Source organism: Phaethon aethereus (assembly GCF_964289735.1).
Source record: "Phaethon aethereus genome assembly, chromosome: 13".
In the NCBI taxonomy this organism is placed as follows: Eukaryota; Metazoa; Chordata; class Aves; order Phaethontiformes; family Phaethontidae; genus Phaethon; species Phaethon aethereus.
Genome location: NC_138589.1, coordinates 13,163,545 through 13,190,753, shown reverse-complemented (window position 1 = coordinate 13,190,753; position 27,209 = coordinate 13,163,545). Strand labels below are relative to the sequence as shown.

At 38.0% G+C, this 27,209-nt stretch overlaps 1 protein-coding gene across 1 annotated transcript in view; it reads left to right on the top strand.

Annotated features, from left to right (window-relative positions):
- BEAN1 (brain expressed associated with NEDD4 1) overlaps window positions 1-27,209 on the top strand; it is a gene marked incomplete at both ends in the record, with an annotated part of 60,802 nt that overhangs the window by 15,134 nt on the left and 18,459 nt on the right. The gene's annotated exons all lie outside the window — the stretch shown is intronic.

Sequence of the window (27,209 nt, the reverse complement as noted above, 5' to 3'; positions counted from 1 at the left end):
TTTCAATGGGAAGACTGATCTGCTGTTCACGGATGAACCTGAGAGCAGAGTATCATCCAGCGAGGCACTAACATCTGTCACTTCATATATACTTCACAGACATAGAAATGTTTCAGACAAGACAAGTGCCAAAGCACCTCTAGCACGTGTTGGTTTTGCTGAATAACAGCAAAGACCTCTTAGATCAGCATCAACAGAAAATCTACACAGAACAACTATGCAATTAGATCTGGTGTACCATTTCCTTCAGGCTCACACTGTCCAGAATAGTACTGCTACCTAGTAATGAAGGACAAGGCAGTGACAGAGCTAGATGAAATTCAAAAGCTGACAGACAGATTTCCATATGCAGTTAGGATTCACATTGGGAAATCATGTCTGAACATGCAGCTAAATGAGAACATGAAAGAAATACTTGTGTATATAAAAAAAAAATCCCTTTATGACTAACTATAGTCACAAAGATTTGTGACTTTATATGTATTAGATACATATGTATGATATACATCGTATGTATATCGGGATGGGTATATATGTAAATATATAATCTTTATTCTTTTTCTTTCTATATATGTGCAAGTTAGAGGCAATCCACTTGAATTATTTATTGTTCGTATTTCTAACTTTCTGCTTTTCTAATACTAACATCTAAACACTTAGCTCATAGGTTAGGAAATACTTTCATTCAGTCAATTTCATCCTAGTACATTTCAGAATTTCTGGGCAGGATCAAAGAACCTGTGATGGCCACTGAAGGTAGCAGTCTAAATTTAAAGTACTATACCTTTGAGCCATAAAGTGTGAATAAAAATATCAGACGTTTACATATTAGTTAACCATTATTCTTTCTCATCTTAAGTTTGTTACATTTACTTCACAGTTAATGGCATCTCCAGTCAAAAATTTATTTTTCTTTTTATTTTGGCCAAGAAAAACTTCACCATGAAACCAACATATAATAAAAAACAGGTACCAAGAAGGACGTATAGTTACTCTGTTGGCTGTTCTTCTGTTAAAGTACTAATAATAGAGATCTTTAAAGCTTGTCTCATCATATAATCTATCCATTACTTACTTTGTGTGTCCTTGGACAATTTCTCATGCTGTTTAAAGAAACGGATCAAAAATGCAAATAGGTCTATAATATAAGAATGTTGTTTTCTTACTTTGATGTTTTCAGAGACATGGGGTTTGTCACTTTTTTAATGGAAAAGGATATTTTTTACATATATATATAGTAGAAATTTACTTTCATATGATTATTTCAACAACCTAAAAACCTCTTGATAAGTGGCATTAAGTCACTTAAAGTTGTTTTTTAACAACAGGCAAGTGTAGCATACTATAGAGCTACAGCCATCATTTATCACTAGTAAAAAAATGTATGGCATCATCTCCCCACATGTTTAGAGGACACATCTGCATTCCCCTACACTCATGCACGCAAATTCCCAGTGAAAATTTTGACCTGCTAAATTTCTGTTTCTTCAAGGACAAAAGCTGGCATATTTTCCAAGTCAAAACACTGGTAGTCAGCAGTGGCATCACTAGTCTGTGTATTTATGAATGCACGTTACTAGTGTGCAGTAGAGCCTATTACTACCTGTAGTTATGATGAATTGACTGGAAAGAAGGAGGAAAGAGACAGCTGTTGTCTGGGTTTTTTTTTTAAATGCAAACAAAAGCTATAGTCCAAATTTCTGCTATGCAATATGGTATTCCTTGACTAAAAATGCCTCAATGGATGTTTTAAAGTTAGTTTTAATTGTGGTGGAAGTTTTACATTATGATTTATGATAAGAATTATAAACTAGTATATGGACATGTTAAAATTTCCATTTTTATCATGTTACAAATTAATAATTTCAGCATTAAAAAAAATAACACAATAAAGCCACATTCCACCTTTTGAGTCGTCTATGAAAATAGCCCTTGTCAAAGTTGTTCTTAGTTACAGAAACTGAAAATCATGATAGCCTGGAATTTAAATCCCTTTCTACTGCTTAAAGTAAGTTAGTTTGAGAGTAGTGTTTTTATCAGCAATGACTTCATGCTTACAGCCTGAAATTATGCAGAGGGCAGTAAAAAGCTTAAGCAGCACTTAGCTTTAGATTTTATTAAGATTTGAGAGGATCTTCCATGGTGTACAGTTCTTCATCTATCATTTGTATCCTGCAGCTGTAGAACAGCTCTTTTCTCCAGATCAAGCTCTGTCAGTTAAAGATCATGCCATCACAGTTGCTCACCTCCATCCACTAACTAGAAGGAATCATCCTCATAAACCAGTTGATGGAGTGCTTAAAATGAGTGCTCCTGAATCTGTGCTAAAGATGACACCAGCTACGAAGGATAGCTTTATATTTGAGTAGGGGTTGAATCCTTCAGATTTTGCCAGGAGCTTATTAGTAAGTTTTCTGTAAACATCAAGAATTATGGGGAGAGTAACCCCTACCAAAAGAGGAAAAACCATCCTAGAGAAGATGGTAGTTTCTTCAGAAGCATCTGTTCTGGTTGAAGCATAGCTTGTTGAAAGCTTGACCTTGAGAAAGTAGGCTCAAGATTACTTCCTGAGCCTACGCATTTCTGAGTACGGGAGGTCCACATATGGTACTATATAGAGGGAAGTGTTCATAAATGCTCTTTGGATCACAATCCCTGCTTCTAATGGAAAGACTGAACATATAAGCATATTGCATAGCACTCAACAGGACACCAAATTAACCCTCTGAGTACTGCTCACAAGAATATTTTCCCTGTAATTAGCAAAGCACTTTTGTGATAGGATCAATTAATTACATTGCCAAGCAGCTGGTGATACTGTCATATAGTGTACAGAGGTCTGTTTCTTAAATTCATTATATAGAATGTTTGTCAAAGTCCAAAAGACTTTCAATGCTGGTAACATGTTTTACTGTGTTATTTTGTTTTGCTCTTTCTATTTTAATTTTGTTCCGCTTCCTTTCCCCAGCTCTGGCTTTCCAGAAACCCAAGATACTTTTTACTAAAGCTGAAACAGCACTAATAGTACTGTTTCTGTACGACAACTAGTGGCTAAGCAGCACATATACCATAAAGAACACACATATCTTTTGTAACCATGTTGGAAGATCTGAACAATGATTTTACTTTCAAACATACATCAACACACAAACTGGAAAATGAGAACCTTTTCATGTGCTTCTGAAAAGCAGTACAGTTCACTCCCCAGTAAATACCTACAGTGAGGTCTTAGGTACTTCGTTGTTTGTACTCATAGGCAAGTCTGTCATCAGCTTCTGAGACTGCAGAATTTTTGGTGGGCTACAGCTATACAGGGATTCCCAGGGAAGCTGATGACATGCAACTTCATTTAGCAAAGCTGGAATAAAACAACAATTCAGTCTCAGGCATCGACTAATATAATAGAACTGGGATAAAAGATAGCCACTGAAGTAAAAGGAAGGTATGTCTTTCCTATTGCCCCAAGAAAATTATCCCATCAATCTGAAAACTGGGCAATCATTCCTATCAACACTAGAGTTCTTGAAAATGCATCACAGAAGCATGGGGGTTTTTTTGCTTTGGACTGGACTAGATCTTCTTTGATGGTAGTTGGGTTTAAACTCAGCTTTGATATGAGAGTTCAGGCTGTTAAACAAATGAAAAACTTCAGATTATAGAATCCAAAAGCATGGAAGGTTGTGCTTTGTGCAGGTTTAAAAATAAAAAGCTTTTCCATAGTATACCAAATAGAAGTTTATTTGTCCACCAGTTTGGTTTTTTGGTCTGAGAAAGCTTTTTTTCTTTAAACAGAGAAATAAATGGCCAAGTTCCTCAGTCTGTTATATGTGCTCACTATGCATGTACATTCACCCCAAGGAATTTTGGATTTGTCAGTAGCTAAGCAGAATGCATGAGATCTGCTTCTTAAAACACTGGCAGTACATCAGGCGTGGAAGCAGACTAATGATAGGGAAATTATTTTCAAATAGCCTCCTGCCCACTGTGTCATTAATGCCTAACCTAGTATTCTGGATTCATGTACTTAGGCATTGGGAGGGAATAAAATGAGAACATTTTGTTCTGGTATTTATAAAATCAGATACAATAGTGTCTATAATGGGGGCTCCCTGTACCCGTAACCACTACCATGTGGTCTTGGTACTCATTTAGAATAAGAGACTGCTTTGCATCAGCTATGCGGGTAAGCAGGATCTCAGAAATGGGAAGGGCAAAGGGAAAAGAGATGCTGAGAAAGGAGTTCTGAAATAAACACCTAGGAAAAGGCAAAAAAACCTGACAGCTCTTTCTCGAAGTATTACACCAGTTTCACTGTTACGTAGCTCACCGAAATCTCTTGTGGCCCAAGACAAGAATGAGGCCATAGTATTTTGAGGATATCCACCACTATTGTGGGCAGTCCAGTCACACCGGAACTCTTGCCATTACAACTTGTCCAGTTATGAGCAAATGGCAGAGACATTCAGTGTCTGCTATTTGAGACCGTGAGAAAGATTCCAGAGGGCTGACACACAGAATGATGCCTGTAAAGGAAAAACAGGCTATAGTATTTTACAGAATCATTAAGGTTGGAAAAGACCTTTAAGATCATCAAGTCCAACCACCAACCCAACACCACCATGCCCACTAAACCATGTCCTGAAATGCCACATCCACATTTTTTTTAATACTTCCAGTGTTGGTCAGTCCACCACCTCCCTGTGCAGCCTGTTACAATGTTTGACCACTCTCTCAGACCTATGCGTGTACAGGAAGAGCTTTGCAGCTAGCCACAGTGAAGTGAATTTTCAGGGAAGGGAAGGGAATCGGGAAAACCTTGGGTCCTCAAAACCAACACCCACAGTATCTGCTGAGATTAAGAGCGGACTTTCCAGTGAGGCTATATTCCAGGAGAGATTTCCATCATATGTTTAGCATACTGCTACTAGATGGAAGATGTCCGTGCTATTGCTGCAAACAGTAGTCTAGCTCTGGCAGAAAGAGCCTCAACAAGTGGTGGATGGAACAAGACGAATGCAGGGTATGTTCTTCTGAGGAGTGAAACTTTGTTCTTCTTGTAGCACCTCCCGCATCCTGTTTCCTAACCATGGCTTCTAGGTGTTATGGTAATATAAGTAAAGAGTAACAGTACCAGTCTGTGTGTAGAGCCATAAGCTGTTTATGGCATCACAGTAATCAACAATGGCTTGACAAGCTATGTGTGTGCATTCACAGAGATGACTCTTACACAACCAACAGTATATGCTTACCAACAGGCAATGCATGCATACACATATATAAACACAGCTCTGTAAAAGAGATGCCTTAACATAGAAAAAATAAAAGGAAAAAATAAACCAGGAATTAATTTCATATTGCAGGATTATAAGTCCTCACAATTCTGTTAATTTTTACCCTCCATAGTTATCTTGGCTTTCAGAGACAAAATAGTTTCTTCCTTAGCTTACTTTGAGAGCTTAATTTTAGCATTCAAGAAGCAAAGCACTGACATAAAAGTATTTCATTTAATGTGCCGCTACCATGAAATTCAGCCTAATGGGAAAGAACATGAACTATTTAAAGTGTATTTCAAGTATGAATATATTTGTCTATTCCTTGCTGTATCAGTCAACCAGAATCACCCCGTGAAAAAAATGCATTCTTGTATCTTTCTTCCACTCTCTCTTCCCCCCCACTCCACCCCCCTTTCTCTTCCTTGTGCTCCCTTTTCTTAACTTGGCTGATGGTGATTTTTCACTGTTAAATCCTCTTGAATCAGAAGTAGAACCACTGCTAAGTCTTAACAAAAGCATTATACTGCATGTACTCAAGGAAAGCTGCCCTGAGAAGCAATGCATGGATTTGTTCCAGTTGAGAAAACAAGCCAATACTTCCCTTGCCATAAGAGGAAGTCAAATGTATAGTCTTTGCTCAAGGGTTAACCATACATTTCTCAGAAAATACACTCAGCAAAATAGTGTTGACCTGTAGCACTTAAGATGTACTTGCCTTTACCTACTCTTTTTCCAATCCTCTAGCAAACCATTTAGCACAGAAGTTTATATGCACACAAAGATTTTATCTATCTTTTAGTGTGTCAGATTACCCATGTGCGTTTTTTTAAGTCTGTATTATCTATCTAGAGACTTTCCTGAAACCATGAGAAAGTATTATTAAAGGCTAAAATTCTGCTTCAGATTCAAAAATACATTTTCATGGGAACCAAAGAATTCACCCCACTGAAGCCAAATATAATCATAACCTATGCAATCATTTCTCCCACTTCCAAAGGTTACATGACTGGAGTCTTTTGTACAAAAAAAATTAAATGTCTTTTATGTCACTTGATTCTTCTCTTTTTATTATTAAACACTACACAAACTTTTTAAAAAAATCTGTCATTAAGACTTTATCTAAGGCTTATGTTAATAGGAGCCAGGTTTATGTCTGTTCTAAAAGCTGCATCTACACAGATAATTCCACAGATATTCTTTCTGTTAAGTACCACAGGCCATTTGGATTCCTACTTTCCATCACTCTCTATGCAGCTTTATATAGTCACATAGGTAATCCTGCCTATGGAAGGTTCTCTCTATATAATCCTGCCTAGAGTCAACCAGCACAGTTAACAATTTTATCATGGGACTGTTGAGGAAAGTATGTTTGAATACTATCCAGACTTTGATTTTGGACAGTTCTTGTCAGAAAAGCAGATTTCAAGGAAGGCACAGTACTGTTATTCAAACAACTATTACATGAACATAACACTTGAGATAGGTTAAAATTTAATGTTTTCGGTAGCTGTTGTCACTCTAATGCATTCTTTTGTTTCCATTCGTCCCAAGGTAAGTCCTAAGATGTTCTTTTAAAGTTATTCCAACTGAAGAAGAAGAATTTATCATTTCACAATATCCATGTGAATTTGTATCCAGGCTTCTCCTAGTCCTTGCAGACAGTTTCAGGGAAAGTATACAGACCCTCTGAGTACAGGTTTACATACTCTAGATTGTCAGTGGAGACAGACAGGTATGAGACCTAGAAAGCATTGATTCCTAAAATGAGCTCCAAAGTGAAGTTCCAAAAGTGGGTGAATACTTGCTGTTCATCTGTGCGATGCTGTTATGCACCACTGAGATAGCAAAATCTAGTTTTAGCGATCATTGAAGGAAACACAAACAGAAGGCGTGTCGGAGGCAGTGTCTTAGAGGAAAGAACTCCCAACTCAGGAGATCCAGTCTGTCCTGTCTTTGCCAGTTTCTTCCTGAGAAGTCATTTCATCTTCCTTTAACTTCACTTCTTCATCTAAGAAGTGTACGTAGCTATACTCATCAGCTTTGAAAATTGCTGTATTATAGGCACCCTAGCACTTTAATGAAGCAACAGAATGATACTCCTTATATTGATGAGTATCTTTATAATACAAGCATCTCTATTAGGAAAAACACTTCAGCATCCAAAAAAAAAGGGCCGGATTGGGAACCTGTCTGCATTTAATTTGGGGGCGCCTTACTAATCAGTTCTTGTAATCTTGCTGACCAATTCAGGCTTCTTAAGACATCAAACTGTTTGTTGTAGTGATAGTTTAAACAATCTTTATCAGGCAATTAAGTTTCAAATTCACTGCTACTGTTACTCTCATGTCTTCCGTTCCTTAGTCACAAGAAGATGCTTTGGCCCCTGGTTAGATTTCAGTTCTTTTGGAGCCGTCATGAAATTGATTTCTGCTTTATTAGGAGAATTTAGATTGTTGTGGAAATCACTATCTATGCTTTCCCTGTTAGAACAATATGCAGCCTGTTGCATACAAAAATGCTGTTGCTGGACTTGTTTATAAATTTCATGTACTACCTTAGTCTGGATTATCAAAACTAATGACAACAATATCCTCTTCTCTTAAAACTTTTAGTTATCCTTTCTAAGGTATCATTTGAAGGACTGCTTCTTCCAGTGCTGTTATGTTTATTCAGCATGTTTTTCTCTTTTACTTGCTGACATTAAGTTTTATTTAATGCATATTGTACTGCCTGCTGAGGGTCAGTGTTTGTTAATCTTACCTGATATAAAAATCCTACTCGCACACTACCAACTTTTGTAAGCAGAAATGAACAATGGACATAATTGAAATAGCCCTCAACTAACTGTTAATTAGAGCAGAACTTTTATCTGTATTATGCATCTTTAATTTGACAACTTATCTTTTCATAAGCATGTAGCTATAAAAAATAGAGAGTTTAGAAAAATAACAACTAAGCCTAGAATTCTGGCATACAGTAACCATAAAAGACAAGCCTGCATGGCTGTGGCACCGTTGGTCTCCTAGCGAGAGAAATTAGCAATGGCTAATTGCAATCAGTAACCTTAAGAAAGAATGTGATCAGGTAGTATCTTTGCTTGGTAGCCGTGCCAGGTCTTCCTGAAACAGCACAGTCATTCTGACGATGACACCCCTTGCCCCATGAACTTAGAAAATGCTCAATTCTGCTAAATGCAGCTATTTTCAAGGTAGAGATAATAATACTAAATTATTTGATAGAATATAAAGAATGACTAGCTCAGTTTCTTAGTAAGAAATGATCAGTATTGTTGTTATATTTTGAAATATATCAAGATATTTCATTGTATGGTTGCATTTTTTCAGGAAGAGCAGTTAAGGTTAAAAGGAGTTTCTATTAAGGCAGCCTGCCAAAGGCTGCTCCGTAAACCCACACACAGAGATAAACTAATCTGGTTAAAGAGCTATCTTGATATGCCTTTTCCTTCATGAATATGAAGTCTATTTTTCCTTCCTAATATGAAGTCTATGAATTTCAGAAAAAGCTATTTTAAAACATTTCAGTAATTTTTATTATAACACTTCTATAATACAAACTTTAAAAATGACAAGAGAAGAAAGAGAGACCATCAGCTAGGCAAATACTGCTCTCACAGTATAAATAGGTAAAACAGTAACAGTTTTTGAACATGCATCTTGGTGCTCCCTGAATTGGAAATTTTTGTATGAATAAAATCAACAATACATTTACAGTGCGTAAAGTATGCACATAAGCGCTTTCCTGAATTGAGGCCTAACTTCTTTGACCACAGTCTCTTTATAAATAAATAGCAGAATCCAGCTTTTTGGCACATCAGCTTTGTGAAACATGAGTTAGTGGGAAACTCTATATGCAGCAGAATTGAGAATAAGATGAAAAATACAGAGCAAATAGAAAACAGTCAGCAGGGCTAGGGGGCATAAAGCCTCCCTGAAATCCTAAGTTCAAATATGCCTTAAGTCACAACTGAAATAATGTAGTTGGTTTCATCTGAGTGGCTAACAGAAGAGGCTTGTTCATATCATTACATTGCAAGACAAGTGTTTATAGCTGCCAGGCTTTGTTCCAGAGAGAAAAGTGGCAAATAAATGCATATTACATATAAACACATAAGCAGGGTTGAAAAAAAATATTGTAATGGTAGACAACAAAATACTCTCCTGATCTATCTTACTAAGCATCACTGGAGACTCTCATAAACAACAGCAATTCACAGAACTAGTAAGTGATGTTTATAAATGAATGAAACCCCCTCTGAGGAGAGAAGTAGAAGTAATCCCCTTGATCCTTCTGTGTGGGAGAGCCAGAGAAATGCACAAACCAATGATATGTGAAAGAAAGACTAAATAGTTCAGGGTCTAACTTAGATGATGCTTCTGGCCTAACGTGCTAATACATCCTTCACCATCTTTGTAACTGTTACAGCAAGTGCAGCATTACGTGGCAAAAGAGATTCTTTGCTGGCAATTAAGCATCTTTTCATAACAACCTTTGGTGCAATTACAGGGGTAACCTTTGTTTTCTATGGATTCAGTTGTCTGGCCCCAGGAATGCTGGATTAATTTGAATTTGAATTACATGCCTATTTGGGAGTTGGATCTCCTTGGTGTCCATAGGTGAGCCCTGCTGCCACAGCATGGCTCTCCCGAGTTGTGTCGACGTAGTTGTTTTGCATCTGCTCTAGAAACAAGTCCTGGTGACCAATGCTGTGTCTGTTCTAGGAGCAAGGTCAGGGTGTCAATTCTGCCTCCAGAATAAAATTGTTGTGGGGAAGGTTTTTATTCATACTGTGTGCATCACACCATGGCCATAAAAAGTTGTGGTGGCTTGACTGAGGGAGTGGTGCTCTACCAGATGAAGGACCGGAATGGTTAAGGCTGGCATTGCTTTCTGCATGTCTGTGCTAGTGAAGCCGCAAGTCTGCTATTAAGAACACAAACAGCCATTCTGGGGATTCTCCCAGTAAGGAGAAATGTCAGAACTGACACAATGTTTGCAGTAATAAGCTGTGTTGGCAAAATTCTTGTAGATGTTACCAAAATGTAAATGAACATCAATGACTCAGGGAAGCAATCTCCAGAAGAGAAACACAGAGCTTATTTGCATTCAGCAGGGGATTACAAATATCATTGTTCTCTCTCCTTGACTCAGACTGAAACTGTTGGCTTCGTGTCAGCAAGAGAGATGCACTTCTCTTTCTTGAAACTAGTTTAATACCAAGAGAATAAAGTGGGTAGCCCTGTGCTTGTTAGCTAGCTCTTCTTCACACATACCTTGCTGTAGGAATCCTGCTTCTCAATACTAGGAATATACTATATGTTATAGTACAGCAGAAACATGTAGAAGTACGTAACTGGTACAGAAACAAAGAGGTCAGTCAATGAAAGTACAAGACAGATTCATCACTTCAATAAGATACAGTGAGGTCAGTCCACAAGCTTTTGTTGGGTTCCAAACGTTTTCTTGCCCCGGGTACTACACTGGAAATACTAGTCAGCACAGGCTTTGCAAAGTACTACAGAAACTTCATTCTGGAAATACTTCATGGAACATGAGTTAACAAGAAGGATAGAAAGTTCACCTGATGATAAAAACGCATGAACGACACAGGTATAATGCAACATCTTAAATTTTGTTGCCTGGAGAAAGGAAACATCATCAGGTTAAAAACAAAATACACAAAGATAGTACAGGAATGTTACTTACATTTCCCACTTTTTTAAGGAATATAAAGCAAAATACGAAAAATCTAACAGACATAAGTGCCATACTTTCACCATAAAGAATAAATAGCACAGTAATCCCCGCTGCAGAAGAGATGAAAGCATCAAGGAAAAAAACCCAAACAAACCATGTTTCTGTAGCAAATATCTTTTTTCCTATTTTCTATCTTCACATAATCCATCTAATATTCATTAAAAGTAACTCCTCAGCTTAACAAAACTGTGCTGGTAATTCATCCCTCTTCCACAGGTCATAGACAGTGCAGGAAAAAAATGCACAATTAGAACGTGACTTAAAGAATAAGGCATAGATCACGTGCTGCAGAGTGTCAGTTGCGTTTAATTTAAATCACAAGTCAATTCAAGGAAGAACAAAGTTAAGGTATTGCCCTTTTGGTTGTTGCCTTACAAAGCACATTCAGTTAAAGGGCGACTACTCAAATGCATTGGTGTGTCAATTCACAGCCTCAGTGTAACCATCTGTCCTCAAAAGACCACAAGGCAATTTGAACACTGCCAGCCCTTTCAATAGGCACACAATAAGGTGTTCTTCTGACAAAATTGGATCATACTTGTATTAATAGAGGTCAGCATGGTATTTCATGACTGAACAAGCAAAAAAAAGTCACAGGTCAGAGGCTGGATGTGTTAAAATTGTACACCTTTAGTTTATTGTTTGGTGCCCGAGAAACTGACTTATCTGATGAGAGATGCTGACTTCTGCATGACTTGCTGTTGGGTAGCATGCTTCTCTTTAGCACTGATACCATGCCTTCCCTGTGAAAAGAGAGCAAGCATTTAGACTTTGGATGCCAAGTTCCTGATTCATCATCTTTTCTACTGGGACAGAAAAAAAAAAACAACCTACAATGGATATATAGCCAGTAGATTTCCAGCCACGTAGCTGTCCATTGCAGTGCAGAGTCCAGAAAGCACCACGTCCTCCCCACTGTGTAGGACACTATTTTATCCTAAGAGGGAGCTAACACAATGCAAAGTAAGTCCACAGATTTTCCTTCTGTAACCCACCAAAAGCCATGTGACCTGTTATATAGGGAACCACAATAACCTGTCACATGTTACTTAGAAAAATGGGGCACCTGCAGCATCAGAGTTATATGTGGATAATTCTGCTCTCTGTCCTTTAGCAATTGTTTCATCCAAGTCAGAAGGGAAGAGATGGCTGAGAAGCCTGCCTCCTCCGCAGTTATGAAGGACAGGCAAACTGGCATTCACCAAATGGAAATAAAACATGCCTTAAAGTCAGCATCTCTCGTACCGCTTTATGGAAACATGAAAACTGCTTCAGTCTGTGAAGTTGCAGTGAAAAAAGCCTAATTTTATTAGTAGAAATTGCCAACAAGAATGAGAAGAGCTCTTTATTAAAGGATGATAGGTGAAAGCTAAGATTAAGGCTGACATTAGGCAAACTGATTTCATCATATTAATCTTGATTTGGGATCATAGCACAGCAACTATTTCTGACAATATATGTGTATACACATTTGTAGGAGGCTGACACTGGTTTTATGGGTTGGATGTATTCATATTAAATTATCCTGAGTAAGAATCCAAAGGATAGTGTTTATAGAGTAAATATGACTAGTGAAATAATGTATTAATTCAGACGTCCATCAAAAATGTCACCACATCCCTACCAGAGGAAGAGCTTCTATACAGAGGTTACGTACACACTGATGGGGCCCATAGCTGCAACCCATTCCACTCTCCCCTGGCATTGCACCCTGCAGCCAGAACTGCTTTTTGTGATAAGGCAACTAATCCTTTTAACCCAGTCTTTGACCTAACTGAACAGGCTAGTGACTGAACTTGCTGCATCTTTTTTCTCTCCCCCCTAAACATGCTGTTCTATGCAAGGAGCAGAGACAAGGTGCTGGAGCAGAAGGAAGAGGTGTTATTGTTTTCATTGGATCTTCAGTGTTAACTACTAGGACAAATAAGTTGAATGCATTTTTATTTGGACAAAGCCTAATGGAACAACTGGTACAAATAGTCTTTGAAAAGAAAGATCACGTTCTCACAGATGAGGGTTTCCTTACCATCTCCTCCGTGATTTCTTCCTTCCACTCAGGAAGGTATTGTCACCCTAAAGAAGCCACATCTAAAGCAAATGTGACAGATCAGCTACATGTTATTCCGAGGTTCAAGTACCCTTCTCCCACATTTATTGTAATTCAGTACCAATAATGAAGATTAATTATACCATCTTTACAGGAACATATTAATTAGAATTAAAAATTGTTACTTCAAGACAAGGCAAAACCTTGAAGTTAGATTTCTCTGCTTAAAATTGCTTTTAGAGTTTACAAAAAAAATTTTTAAAAATACTAAGATCAAAAATAGTATGCCAAAATTCCAGTGGAGAAAAATAAAAACTTCACTGAAAAAATACAAACGTAACCAAAAAGTGTATTTCAAATCTAATTCAATGAGCTTGCAAATAATGATTATAGTTATATTCCTAACCTATAGATGCTTGCATGGATGATTAATATGATCTCATACCATGATCATTATGCATGTACATTAAAACTGCACATGTAAACCTGGTATGAATGCAGTTTTGACAAAGACAGCATTCCCTCAGCACATCTTACTGACATCCTGCTCGTTTGGAATCCTACCTCGGTGAAGTGTCTGCTTCTTTGACATTTCATGTTTGGGAATAATTGAGAGATGAGCAGATCACTGAGCCAGTGCACAAGATAATTTGACTGGACGCTGTACTGATTCCTCCTGTAATAATTCAGGAACTGATGCAGGTGAAGACTTACTTGGATAGAGTAGTGGTAGTGCAAAAGAAATTACAGGGTATCCATGCTTCATCAGTGATATCTACCTCATAGTGAGAGAGTAAAAAAAGAAATCTTGTGCTAAATTCATCAATAGGACCATAATTCATACAGTCAGTAATCACCTTGACAAATATTGTAAATTAATGCATTATACATTGTTCATTACTTTTTATCTCAGTCTCAGTAATTTTCTAAGGTTGGTATGTGTATGTTTCTCTGTAGAGTTTTTGGGTAATGAAACTGATAAAGGGCAACATGAGGAATAAACATATGCTTTATTAGGCTATCTCTAATCTTTCTTCACAGACAGGGTCTATCTCCAAGTAACACAGGAGATGAACAGGAGCAGTTCCTGACTTTCCTTTCAGAACCAAAAAGCTCACTGAACAGTCTTAACACTTCCTGAATCAACAAGGTTGCCCATACCTTCACAAGCATTCAGTGCTTGCAAGCTCAGGTATATTGTTAGCAATGAGGTCATCTGTTTTTATCATCAACCCTGCCTTCCTTGGACCAACCCTAAAATCTGGTATTTTAGGAAACTATGCAGCAGCTGCTAGTTAGAAAAATCTGTGATCTCATCCCCAGAAGGCCTTAACAAGATAGTATTAACAAGTGGCACAGTAAATATGAATACATCAATTATTTTAATAATCCAAACAACATGGCATGTCTTGTATCACATGCTGTCAGCACAAGGTAGATCAGAGGATCTGAAGTGAATGTCCTGCACTGCATGATATTCAGTACAGCCTTTAGAACAAATTGTAGTAGGACAGCATGCACAGGCTGAACACTATAAAGCTGTAGATATAGTTCCATAAAACATAGTGGTTATCCTCATTAACATTTCTAGCACATTCTCCAATTAATACCAATGCAGAAGCTATCTAGAAGGTGGCAGGGGTTCAGGCAGGATTTTATTTTTGCGTAGTGTTCATATCTTCCTCGGTAAAGAACTGCAATCTGTCCCTTTAACTCCAGGAGCTGAAACAAACAAAATAACCCCAACAACCAAACCACAAAACAAACAAAAAACCCCAAACAACAAACTGCAAACCAAAAATCACAGACAAACAAACAAGAAACCCAACTTACACAAACCAAAACACACACACCTAACTTCAAACCACATTCCCTTACCAATCTACAGCGGAAGGCAGGACCTCTCCCTTCTCCAAGTCATGAACAACATGTCACTGTAGTACAGTTTCAAGACACCCCCACCACTCCCGATTAAGACCCCTCAAAAGATACCTTGTGATGCACAAGACAGGAATGAGGAGTTAAAAGAATTATTTGATACATGCAGAGATTTCAAACCTTTCCCATTTAATGTTTTTCCTCAAACTTCCTGAGCATTTCAAATTAAAAAAAAAAATTTTCAAACAATCAAAAAAGTATCCATTTTCCATTGCCATTCTTACTGGGCATTTTGCCAGTACAATTATATTTAGGTTATTTACTTTTCACAGTTCTTTTCACAGGAAAGGACCAAGTTTTTACTGCTGTTCAAAGCTCTGTGATTATTGCTGTTGGAAGGGATTTTCCCCAGGTCTTTAATTGCAAGGTCATTATGAAGAAAGTGTCCAGCACAGACAACATATCCTATTGTATTTTGCTAGGATTTGATACTTCTGTAGTAACCCTGGAGCACCATTTTGCCCCTTGTATTACTTTCAGTTCTACATCCCTTTCATGAATAAGCCTGTTTCAGAATAGCATTCACTTTTCTCCAGCTCACACATTGCATTTCTACTGTATTGTATAAAATAGGAGCTATTTTCATGCTGTCAGTTTCTTTACCAAAAAAAAAATTCATTGTCTACTAATACAAAGAATATAAAGTTTCAACTGGCTTTTAATCTTCAAATGTTTTTTAATCTGATTGTTCACACAGAAGAAACTGAAGATGTTCATATATTCACACCAGAATTGAAGTAGCAGTGTATCCAGCTCTCTCATGCAAATATTAGTCCATAAGAGCAGGTGCATACAATTTAGATATCTTAAGTTTAGCAGTCTCTTTGAGATGCTGATAAATTCCTCTAATGTGAACTCTTTACATCGCACTCATATTGAAGGACATTCTGGGTTCTCCTATACTGCAAGACTGTAAGGTAATGTATACCTTTCTTGTAGGGAAGAAGTATGTTTAGTTTATTTGAATAGAAACACTTTAACTGGCCATACCACATGAATCCTCTCATCCTCATTATGACCCTAACAATGTAACTCTCATCTGCCAGCACATAGTTAAAATACATAATTAAGGCAGATAAGAGGAAATTGAAGAAGAGGTTCCTTTTTGTGTGATTCTTTTTTAATTTGTTAATCAACAATTGTAAAAGTCCTTGCTGTTAGCAAGTATGTAGATGAAAATCCCTTTGCAGTTATGTGTGATCAGGATAACCAGGGACAGAAATAACTTCCTTTTCTATTATCAAGTTGTTCACATCTTTCTCCATGTATTTGACCATGCATTTGAAAGGGGATAAAAGAGAATTTTACGTCAGCCTAGATACTAATTTCTCCAACAAGAACCCCATAGATTTTTTTTTTTTTTTTCTCCAGTGGGTAAATGAGAACAATTTAACAGACACATTTGCACTATGAGTATTAATAGAAGTAAGAGAGGTAGGATGGTTTGCATGCAGGCATGTTAGGAGTTAACGGCAGGTCTCAGGAAACAGTCCAGGGTCAATCTGTGCTGCAGTGGTGGGTTAACAGTCAAAGGAAGGTCATTCTGCCTCATACGAAATAGCAAATTATGTCCAGAGGTAAAATCACAGTTAACTGATGAACTGCAGGAACAACAGTTAGTGACCTTTTAACATTAGACTAAACATACAAAGCACATCTCTGACGTGAACACAGCTACTGGGAGAAGGTATAAGCTGGATAGTATTTCTCTCTCCCTGTTGTTGCAGGCAGTATCCCTAAAAGAGCTTTCATTTAGTTAGCCTTACTAGAACCATCCCTGCAGGGCACGCTTATTTTCTGGGACCAAACCATTTTCTGGTCCCTTTTGTTCAAAAGGCTACAAAAACTAGCTAGCCTTAAAAACAGTCAGTATTCCAGGTTAAGGCATTGTCAAGGGTGTTCTGTGGGCATCGCAGAGGTTCTAACCTCCATACAACACTGTTCATTACAAAGGGATTTATAAAACCTTTGTAATTCAAAATTTAATCAACTTTTCCATAACATACAATTATTTAAATGGAGTCTAACCTAAGAAACAGTGTGCTTGCAGAAGAAGCAAGAGTTACTGTTCTAGCCTTACTCTGCATCTTTCTATTATTATTCTCACTCAGTCTCATTCAGTAGCAATGCAGAACAATGCACACTGCTATTTGTTTCCCTTAGAAATGTATTCTTTTTTTAAAATCCTCTTTGAAAATAATAAACAGCTTAGTTTAAAACAGGGAGAAATATCCATAGCCTAGACTTCTAATTGCCTGGAGAGAAAATGGTGCAGCATACACAGATGTTTCTCAGGGCATCTGTAAATGTCAGTCCTTCTTAGCATACGTCTTCTGTTTAGGAAACAATCCAGGATCCAGCTTCCCAGCAGATAGGAAGGTGTAGCTACCTCATTTCTAGCAGCTGTCGATGTTTACCCTGTGCTGAAACAAGCCTTGAAGTGGAAAGTACATGTTATTTTTAAAATACACACATACACACACTGCAGTTTATATAGAAAGGTGAATAAATGTACTTTCCTAAAGGCTACACTTGTTGGGGGGGATCTTTGTTTTTAAAGTCCTTCCTCTGCCATCTCAAATGGAAAAGCAACCAACATCATATTATTCAGAAGAAGGAACTATGTGGAACCTACAAAATAAGCTATATATGCAAGACAGCAGAATATTATGCTACTCCAGGTGAAACACGACTGCCTGTCAGCTGGGATGAAATTACTTTTTCCAGCCCTTCATTGGTGTGAGTCTCCTCTCCTCTTTAAGCCTGACTCAGCTCTGCTGGGCAAAGATAAATATGGGAGAGGGCAGAATACACAATGTGTACCAAGCAGCCCCTAGCCACTACACAGCATATATATGGAATGGTGTTTGTCTGTATGGCAAGTCCTGTTCTCCGATTTACCAATCCTCTAACCAAACAGGTTTTCTATAGTAAGCAATAGGGATTTTAAAGAAACAAATTTTTCCCCACAGTTTTTCAGATGGTAATGTTTGAGTGATTTAATTTCTATAGATCTTTCAGTGTCCTTGAATTTTGGTGGCTCCTTCAGCAACAAAGAAACTAGGTGATTAAAATCATCCCAAGAATCAATACCTGTTTTGCTATTATTGACATTTCTGCAGCTGTCTAAGCAGAAGTCCTAGTCCTATTCAAACAAAATCTGAGGGAATGAAGTCGCTTCTTAATGGTATGAAAAAACTCCTTGATTTATGCAGGTAGATAGTGCTGTAGCTTTTACAGATACAAATGATAATACAAGTCATATTATAGGCTTTGTACACTCTGTGACATCAACACCATAATTCATATGGAAGTGCATAATTAAAATGGTTTTGCAGTGTTGTTATTTTTTAAAATTCAAGTCACCTTGAAAGAAAGACCAACATGTATCATATATGATATCACCTCTTAAAGAAAGATCTTTGGATTCCAGCACTTTTTAACACGTTTCTATCTTAGCGACCAGTTCTTTACATAACTAGCTAGATCAGTATTTCAGTTGTCATTATTTTCTAAGCAGTAGATGTCAATCATTCCTTTACATTTTTTTTTTAGTAGCTTACTACTATTGAAGACTGGAGATTAGGATGGAAAAAGAAATAGGATTATTTCAAAAGGAAAAGTCCTAAATAAGAAGCAGCACATAGCCACAAGCACTCTGGAAGGAGTGTTCAAGGAATATATAAGGTAGATATGATTCCTGAAGCTCAGTTAGTAGTTCAGTCAGAATTTTGTTGCAGATATCATCCTTATTAGCTCTTTTTCAGTTTCAAATCATGTGAGCATGTTAATGATTGCTGAAAGATGCTGGTTAATACAGCAAATTGAATAGTTCAATGCAACACAAGGAAAATACAAAACTTCATAATTTTAGAAGTCTCATAAGTTTGAGTCATTTTAATAATAATCAGAAGTGGATAGCTGATTTACAGATTCATAAAGGCATATAGCAGGCAATAGAACACAAGTCAGCTGCTCACCAGTTGTTACCGTTAGAGCTAGCAAGAATTTCATCACTGCCTTCTCCTTTTCTCTATGGAGGTGGAAAGTAAGGTTTGTAAAGAATGGAATTTTTCTGTTGGAGTTCTGGCTTTTTGGTGGTCCCCCGATATAGATTAGGTTTCCTGCCTGGGCTACATCTTCCATGAGGTGTCATATGCCCTACAGATACCTCTTTAGGTCACATTAGATATAGTTCAGACAGAGCTCAACCTCCTAAAAAGAAGACATGAGACTCCTAGATCACAGTTCAAGCAGACAGACTGCTGAGGTAAATAGAGAACTATTTGCCAATTACATTTTTTCAAGCCTTTCTCTCAGAATAAAAATTATTATATTGCTATATTTTTCCTCAAATTCTATACAAGAAGCTTATGTGCCAAAATACCAGAGTTTCTCACGATAAAAAAAATTACTGCTTTTGCCCTGGTCAAGTCATTACCAACGTAAGTTGGATTAGAGCTTGTGAAGGTAACTTTAATGGGTAAAATAGGATTCTTATCATTCTTATTTCCAAGCCCTAATACAGAGTTTCTGGAAAAAAGTAATAGGCTCAGGTCCTGCTTATAAAATTGTATTAGTTCAAAGTTGTTTGTATATGAGAAAATAGGGGAAGAAGTACATTGTCCATCACAAAGTGGGCTGTTATACTTCCAGAGTGATTTGTTTCACTGCAATGGTATTTATCATGTTGATAAAATAGACCATGGATCTGAAAATTGGAAGATTTTTCCTGTTAATTTGAAACAGCAGCTATACATGCTGCTGTGACATCAACATAATACCCTAAAGCCACAGCATCTGAAAAGATTTATTTTCTGAGCCCTTATGCAGCCACATTCTCTTTGCTTCTGACATTCTCAATTTGCAGGCTGCTGGTGATCCAATCTTACTCATTCTGGCTCTATAATAAGAATGTCAATGCAAGAAGGGAAAAGTCATTATCTGATAGCCAGCAGACATGATAAAAAGGCAGAGTTAGATATCTCAAAGGAAAGGCCACCCTTTCTGCCTTGGATGAGCTTCTCAAGGTCATGGGTGGCTTTTGTACCTGTAAGTATGCTCCAAATTCAGTTTAAGCTGAGTGCATCAGATAAAACTGAAATGTCCCTATCACAGTCTCCTGTCTGAATAAGGTTTTGATTTTTTACTATTAATCAGTGAAAAGTTTTAATTATGATTAGAACATACATACGCAGTGAGAAAGATCAAAGAGGCAGTGTGAGCTGCATAGAAACTTAGTCTAGATTCATGGGTCCTGCCTGGTTAATAGCATTCATATGGGTTTGGATTATGCTGAAGTATCTCCCACAGTAGCAATAATCAGGCAAGACTAGTTAACCATTTGTATAGAAAGATTTTTACCTCAAATTTAAAAATAATTAATATCATCTAGTTTTACAAACTGTTTAAATGTCACAGTTGCAGCAACTGACAGCAAAATTTATTTATTCATCGATTTGGTCAAATAACTACTAAGTACCTTTCCAGAAGATAAGCTACCATGAAGTACAAGTTAATGGTCTCTCATAAGTAGTAAGTGGAAGAAAGTTTGAGCCACAATATACATGAGCTAAACTAGATCAACCATTCTTTAATCTATGAATATGTATACCACATGATGCCCTTTACAAGCCGCATTAAGGTAAAAGTTTGAAGCAATCCCTGTGTGGTTATTCAATATCAATCGTTGCTTAAGAGGCAGTTTAATTTTATACATGCAAGTCAGAAAAGCATACAGAACAGGAGGACAAGATGTGACTGGCCCGTAGGCTGCAGGTAGCAGAGGCAAGCAGTGTGGAGAATTAAATGTGCTCCCGAGCCTCCAGAACTGAAAATTCCTTTCCCCATACTATTAGTATGGCTCTTGTAAAGCTGATTTATAGAGAGGACATTTCCCAGATTATTGTAGTCTTCCACTTGTTTGCTTAACTTTGCTACAAGATAATAAGATAAATGCAAAAGGACTAATAGCCTTGCCTGTTCTTAGCAGCAGCATCGGTTCCTTTTAATCACTATTTAAACATTAAACATACTAAGGTGGCAGTTCTTATCTGCTTCCTGTATCTCTCTAGAATATAGGAAGAATCTGATGCACAGTGTTCCCATAGCTGAACGGGTATAACTGGTGAACTAAGTGGTTTTATTCTTTTGGTGTTAAACACACACAGATGTGAGTTTACATTGTAGCATGACAGTCTGCTGTATAGCTGCTTTAGAGGGCAAGAACCCAAACATGCAGTGCATTCAAATGTTAAGGCAGTGCCACCTAATTCATTACACTTGACACAAGCCATCACCATAGCCAGACCTACAAAATCTTCAGTGACCAATTTTTCATCTTCCATACTTTAATGATAGCTTCAAACTCCCTGTACTTACTCAGTTTTTAAGTCTTTGTGGGTCCCTAGTTACTTCTACTTTAATAAGGTGCCATCACAGCTGCTGTAGATCTTACGTGATGGGGCATACAACAATAGGTGTGCCAAGATGAATCTTTCACTAGAGGCGCAGAAGGTAGTCTTGCAAGAAGACAAAAAGTAGATCACAAGAAGCTATTTGAGGAGAACATACATAGTTTTTTTCCCTATCCAAACTGGTCAGAATTAGGAAAAAGCACAGTATTTTCCTCTTTTTCATAATGAGGAGAAGCATTCGTTTCCAGTTTTATCATTAAGAAGGACTCTTAGCCAGAGAGTCAGAAGAAAGCACAGATCCATCCAAAGTGTTACATGGAAAATGTGCTCGCTTCAATATCATGTCTGACAGAGCTGAGCTGTTCTCATAAGCTTTTCCTTTTATGGAATTACAGAAGGTTTTTTTAATACTTTCACTACACCTAGGGATTGGAAAGGTTAAAAAAAACCCAAAACTTGTTAAATTGCCATTCTATTTAAAACTGGCAGGTTGTTTGCACAAAAATAAAAGACTTGAAGAAACTGTAAGTGTAAATCAAATGCAGGCCAGATTTTGATCTGAAGCCACTCCTGAAGTATACTTGGGATAACGGAGGTAAGTCCCATAAGCAGGTGACATCCTGGCATTTATCTAGCATAAGCGAGAGGTTCCAGACTTCCTCAGCATCCAGATGGAATAGCTTTGAATCAAACAGAGACTTCTCCCTACCTTTTTTTTTTCCTTAGATTTAGCTCCTATGGGGGCTTTGCATTCAATGACTTGAATAATATCCCCCTCTCCCTTGCTACAGTGATGCTCTGTACAAATCCAGCCTGTGATCCAAAACCTTTTTCGGCTTGTTTTTGTAATGCACCTACCTTACTCATTTTGTGAACTCCTGCCTGGGAGCTACAGAAATAAGCAGTTTGATAGCAGCCTGATAGCAGCTGCAGCCAGAGGCTTATTTCACAGTACAGCAGCAAGTGCAGAATACAGTTGGTCACCCTTGGCCAGACTAAATCATGTTTGAACAGGAACCGTTCATAAAGGCAGACCACTGCAGCTTCACTGGCACTGCTGTGCCTTCAGAAAAAAAAACAAAACAAAAAACCTACAACTATTTCAGCATGGAGAGAAGTGATTTTCATTTATATGTAGCACTTCCTTTCTGTCTCATCTGGGATGCAAGCAGGTAAAAGAGAGAGAAGCCACTCCTAATAAAGGGCTATATCTTGGATGAACCAAGCTCCCATGACACAACTGCACGCCAAGACATTTCACAGAATCACTAGGTTGGAAAGGACCTTCAAGATCATCGATTCCAACCATTAATCCAGTGCCACCATGTCCCCTAAACCATGTCCTGAAGCGCCACATCCACACGTTTTTTGAACACTTCCAGAGGTGGTGACTCCACCACCTCCCTGGGCAGCCTGTTCCAATGCCTGACCACTCTCTCAGTGAAGAAATTTTTCCTAATATCCAATCTAAACCTCCCCTGGCGCAACTTGAGGCCATTTCCTCTTGTCCTATCACTAGTTACTTGGGAGAAGAGACCCACACCCTCGTCGCCACAACCCCCTTTCAGGTAGTTGTAGAGAGCGATAAGGTCTCCCCTCAGCCTCCTCTTCTCCAGACTGAACAACCCCAGTTCCCTCAGCCATTCCTCATAAGACTTGTGCTCCAGACCCCTCACCATCTTCGTTGCCCTTCTCTGGACACGCTCCAGCACCTCAACATCCTTCTTGTAGTGAGGGGCCCAAAACTGAACACAGTATTCAAGGTGCGGCCTCACCAGCGCCGAGGAGTGGCTTCTCTCTCTTTCATTCTGACAGGATCTGACTCAAATGAAACTTCAACATTACTTACTGCCAAGCTTGAAGGGACATTTCTTTTCCCTTTCTAAGACAGGTTAATGAGCAGGCAAAAGCACAACATACACCAAAGAGTTTGTCATGGTTTAGCCCCAGCTGGCGACTAAGCCCCACGCAGCCGCTCGCTCACTCCCCCACGGTGGGACGGGGGAGAGAATCGGAAGAGTAAAAGTGAGGAAACTCATGGTTTGACATAAAGACAGTTTAATAAGTAAAGCAAAAGCCGCGCACGCAAGCAAAGCAAAACAAGGAATTTGTTCACTACTCCCCATGGGCAGGCAGGTGTTCAGCCATCTCCAGGGAAGTAGGGCTCCGTCACGCGTAATGGTTTCTTGGGAAGACAGACACCATAACTCCGAACGACCCTCCACCCCCTTCCTTCTTCTTTGTCCCAGCTTTATATACTGAGCATGACATTATATGGTATGGAATATCTCTTTGGCCAGCCTGGGTCAGCTGTCCCGGCTGTGTCCCCTCCCAGCTTCCCGTGCACCCCCAGCCTGCTCGCTGCAGGCCAGCACGAGAAGCTGGACTGTCCTTGAGTACTTAGCAACAACTCAAAACATCAGCACCTTATCAACATTTTCTCATCCCAAATCCAAAACATAGCCTCACACTAGCTTCTGTGAAGAAAATTAACTCTACCCTGGCTGAAACCAGGACAGAGTTGTACTACACCTCCTTCAGTTACATGCAGTTACTTACAAGTTGGTCTGTTGAGATGCAGGATCATTGTGTAAATTAATATAATGTGATATTTAAGCGATTTTGCAGATTGATAATTTATTGTCTAACACCAAATGGATAGTGTAGGCAATTTTCCACTAGTAGTCTCATTCTAAATTAAGTGTTTGCTCAGCCATATGTGCCCTTTGCCTGCGACAGCCAGCATGTTCCATTTGTGCCCTGTCTGGTTAGTTACACAACACCCTGGATAAAACTGGATACTTACTGGATATTTACACTGGGTAAAAGCAATGGTTTGTGCATCTAGTATGCATGTATTTTTTACAATTTGCAGTTTCATGGCAAAAAATACAACTTACCTCAAAAAAAAAGCTAGCACTCCGCTATAGCTGTTATATTCATGAGCTTTACGTAAGTTCCCAGATACTTACATTCTGAATGAAAAAACAAATATATTTATATACAGAAATGTACAGTTTATCAAAAGATGATGTATTTGGACAAGAGGAAAAAAATTTATAAGACATTCCTTTGCCAAAAATAATGTAAACATCTTTTGCCCCCAAAAAATTCAACACCAAAGAATTTATATCAACATAGCATCTCATTCTGTAGTTGTTAGTCACCTGAGCAACCCCCATAGTAGTAAGTTGGTCTGTGAAGTCTGGAGGACTAGACTCACAGTGTCAAATTGAAAGTAATACCATAAGATAAATTTATCAGCTGCATATTGTTTTAGGAAGTAGGCTAAGGGGAGTTATTCATTCCTTCTAATAACAGCAATATTGCAATACATCTTGTCTTTACCAGAGACTGGGTTCAATTAGATTGAGAGCATTAAAAAAAAAAAAAGAAAGAAAGATTCATGATGGTGAGAAACAAGAGATAAAATAGACAAGATTTGGAACAGCTAAGGAAGCCCTGAGAACATGCTAGATAAATGGGCTGTCTTGACATAAAAAAATAACACCTCAAGTTCAAGTGAGGAGTATAAGAGAGAGTACTTTCTATTTGAAGTCACTGCTAACCTGTTAAATTCCTATAAAGAAAAGTAGGACCAAATATTAGTGCTCACACTGGTTGGCACCACAGGAATGTCCAACATAGTCAATGTGTTAAGATACCAGCTGGCTTCCATACACAACTAAAAAAAAAGATCTAGTCTAGTCTACTTTTCTTTAGACAGTGCCTTCCTGCTAAGAGGATGATTTAGAAGTTTTCTGAGTTTCAAAAGATCTGAAAGCTCTCACTGCAGCCTCTTTTCGATCCCAAACTTGACTTGACAGGAAGTTTATCACCAACCCCAGTTTCACTACTGTTTGACTTCAATTTGAAGACCACAAGCCTGATAGTGCGCGGACCAACCTCACACCCCAGGCTCATGTTCTCATCACGATGGCAACAAAGTTGATTCTTCCCTTTTATCTTTGCAAGTGAGCCAATATTACCAATAAATTACCTGCCAGTACTTTCAGTTCAAGTGATGATTCCCTGCAATTGTGATTTAAACTAAACTGTCACTGCTATGATATATGCATCTTTCAAAGACAGAATTTGCAAAAATCTGAATAAATAAGGCTATAGAAAGCCAGCGGGAGTACACACTTGTTGGGCACATTACTAACAGAGACAGTTAAAAAAAAGTACAAATGAGAAATGCTATTAGAATTTTGCAAACTTTGAGGAAGTTAGTTCTAGTGCAAGGGACATAAGATCAGCGGAATCTACCTCTCAAACATATTCCATACCCAAATGCATACCCTTAATACTCTCTTTGCACTGAGAGTATTTTCAGTTTTCAACACCCTTTTGACTTAATGCTGTAGAATCAGCTTAATTTTCAGAAAATTCAGTTTTCTCTTTTGGGATAAAATGCTTTGCAAAAGCTCAGCATATTTCTTGGCTATCTTAATTGCTTATAAAGTTTCTCAGCCAACAGTCAAGTGCTTCTAAAAAATTAACAAAAACCCTACTACATGCTAATTCCACATTTTTTTATATTTGTAGTCAGATCTCTCAATGTCAAGCGTTAGCCAATGATAATATACATTGGCTTGAAGCCATCATCTTTTTAAGCTTATTGTGACTGCAAGACACTAAGCGGTATATCCCAAAGGAAAAGAGTGGGGAAAACATTGCCAAAAAATACCTGCTAACACCTATCCATGTAAAAAGCACATGCACTTCCAAAACCACATACTCACTTTACAGAACACTCAAAAGAGCAAGACTTTGATAGCCTTAGTTTCCGTAGGAAACCACTTATATCTGTTCAAGTGGCATATAGCCAGATATAAAAATACATCCATGCCATATTAGAAAGTTAGTCTTGGTATATATGCATCTCCAATAATTTTTTGCATCAATAAAACTGAGTTTGTTTATTTTTATTAGTTTGATACTGAGCAGCTAATGAGAGATTTCTTTTTAATTTAGAGGGAGTGTGTTTGTTTCTTTGGTTTTTAATAAACTGTGGATTAAGGATAGGAAAATGGGTGCTTATTGCAACTTGTTTTCAAGGCCTAGGCCCAAATTTGGTTACCTTTACTGCATGCCCAAGCTTTTGTCCACAAATAAACATACAGAACCTTTTACTTAAGCAGAGATTCTATCTGCTGAAATCCCGAATCCTTTTTCCCATAATTTTTAACATTTACCTGCGCCCCATTAGCAGTACAATCCCTCATAAATACATCTATGGGCAATTAATTCACATATATAATCATATGTCACCGGTTGATTCTCTAGAGGAAATTTACTGTTTAACTTTTGATACCTCTCTTTAGCTTGTCTCAAAAGGATATTTGACGTGGGGATAAATTACTGGAGTTATTATGACTTTTCATAGCTTGGGATAGTCTTGCATTTTCCATTTTCTCCCTTAAGCAGATTTATTGTTGAACTTAAAAGAAAAAATCTCTACATGTATTATTTAACTGAGGAAAGCAGTTAGTTTTTGCTACATACAGTATTTCAACTGAAAAATCAAAATGGGGTGAGAGTAGTAATGTTGCTGTGTAGAACTGCTTGCATGGAACAAAGACGCACAAGCCACACAGAGTTCAGCTCAGTTTGCAGTCACCTGGTGAAGCGCAGGGTGTACCTACTGCAGCACAATATGTCCACCCTGTCTTAAGGTGAGGTCTGCCTGCCCACACAGCTCCTTCCTTACACTGTATCAGGCCAAACTAGGGAGGATGAAATGAGAGTGACTGCACC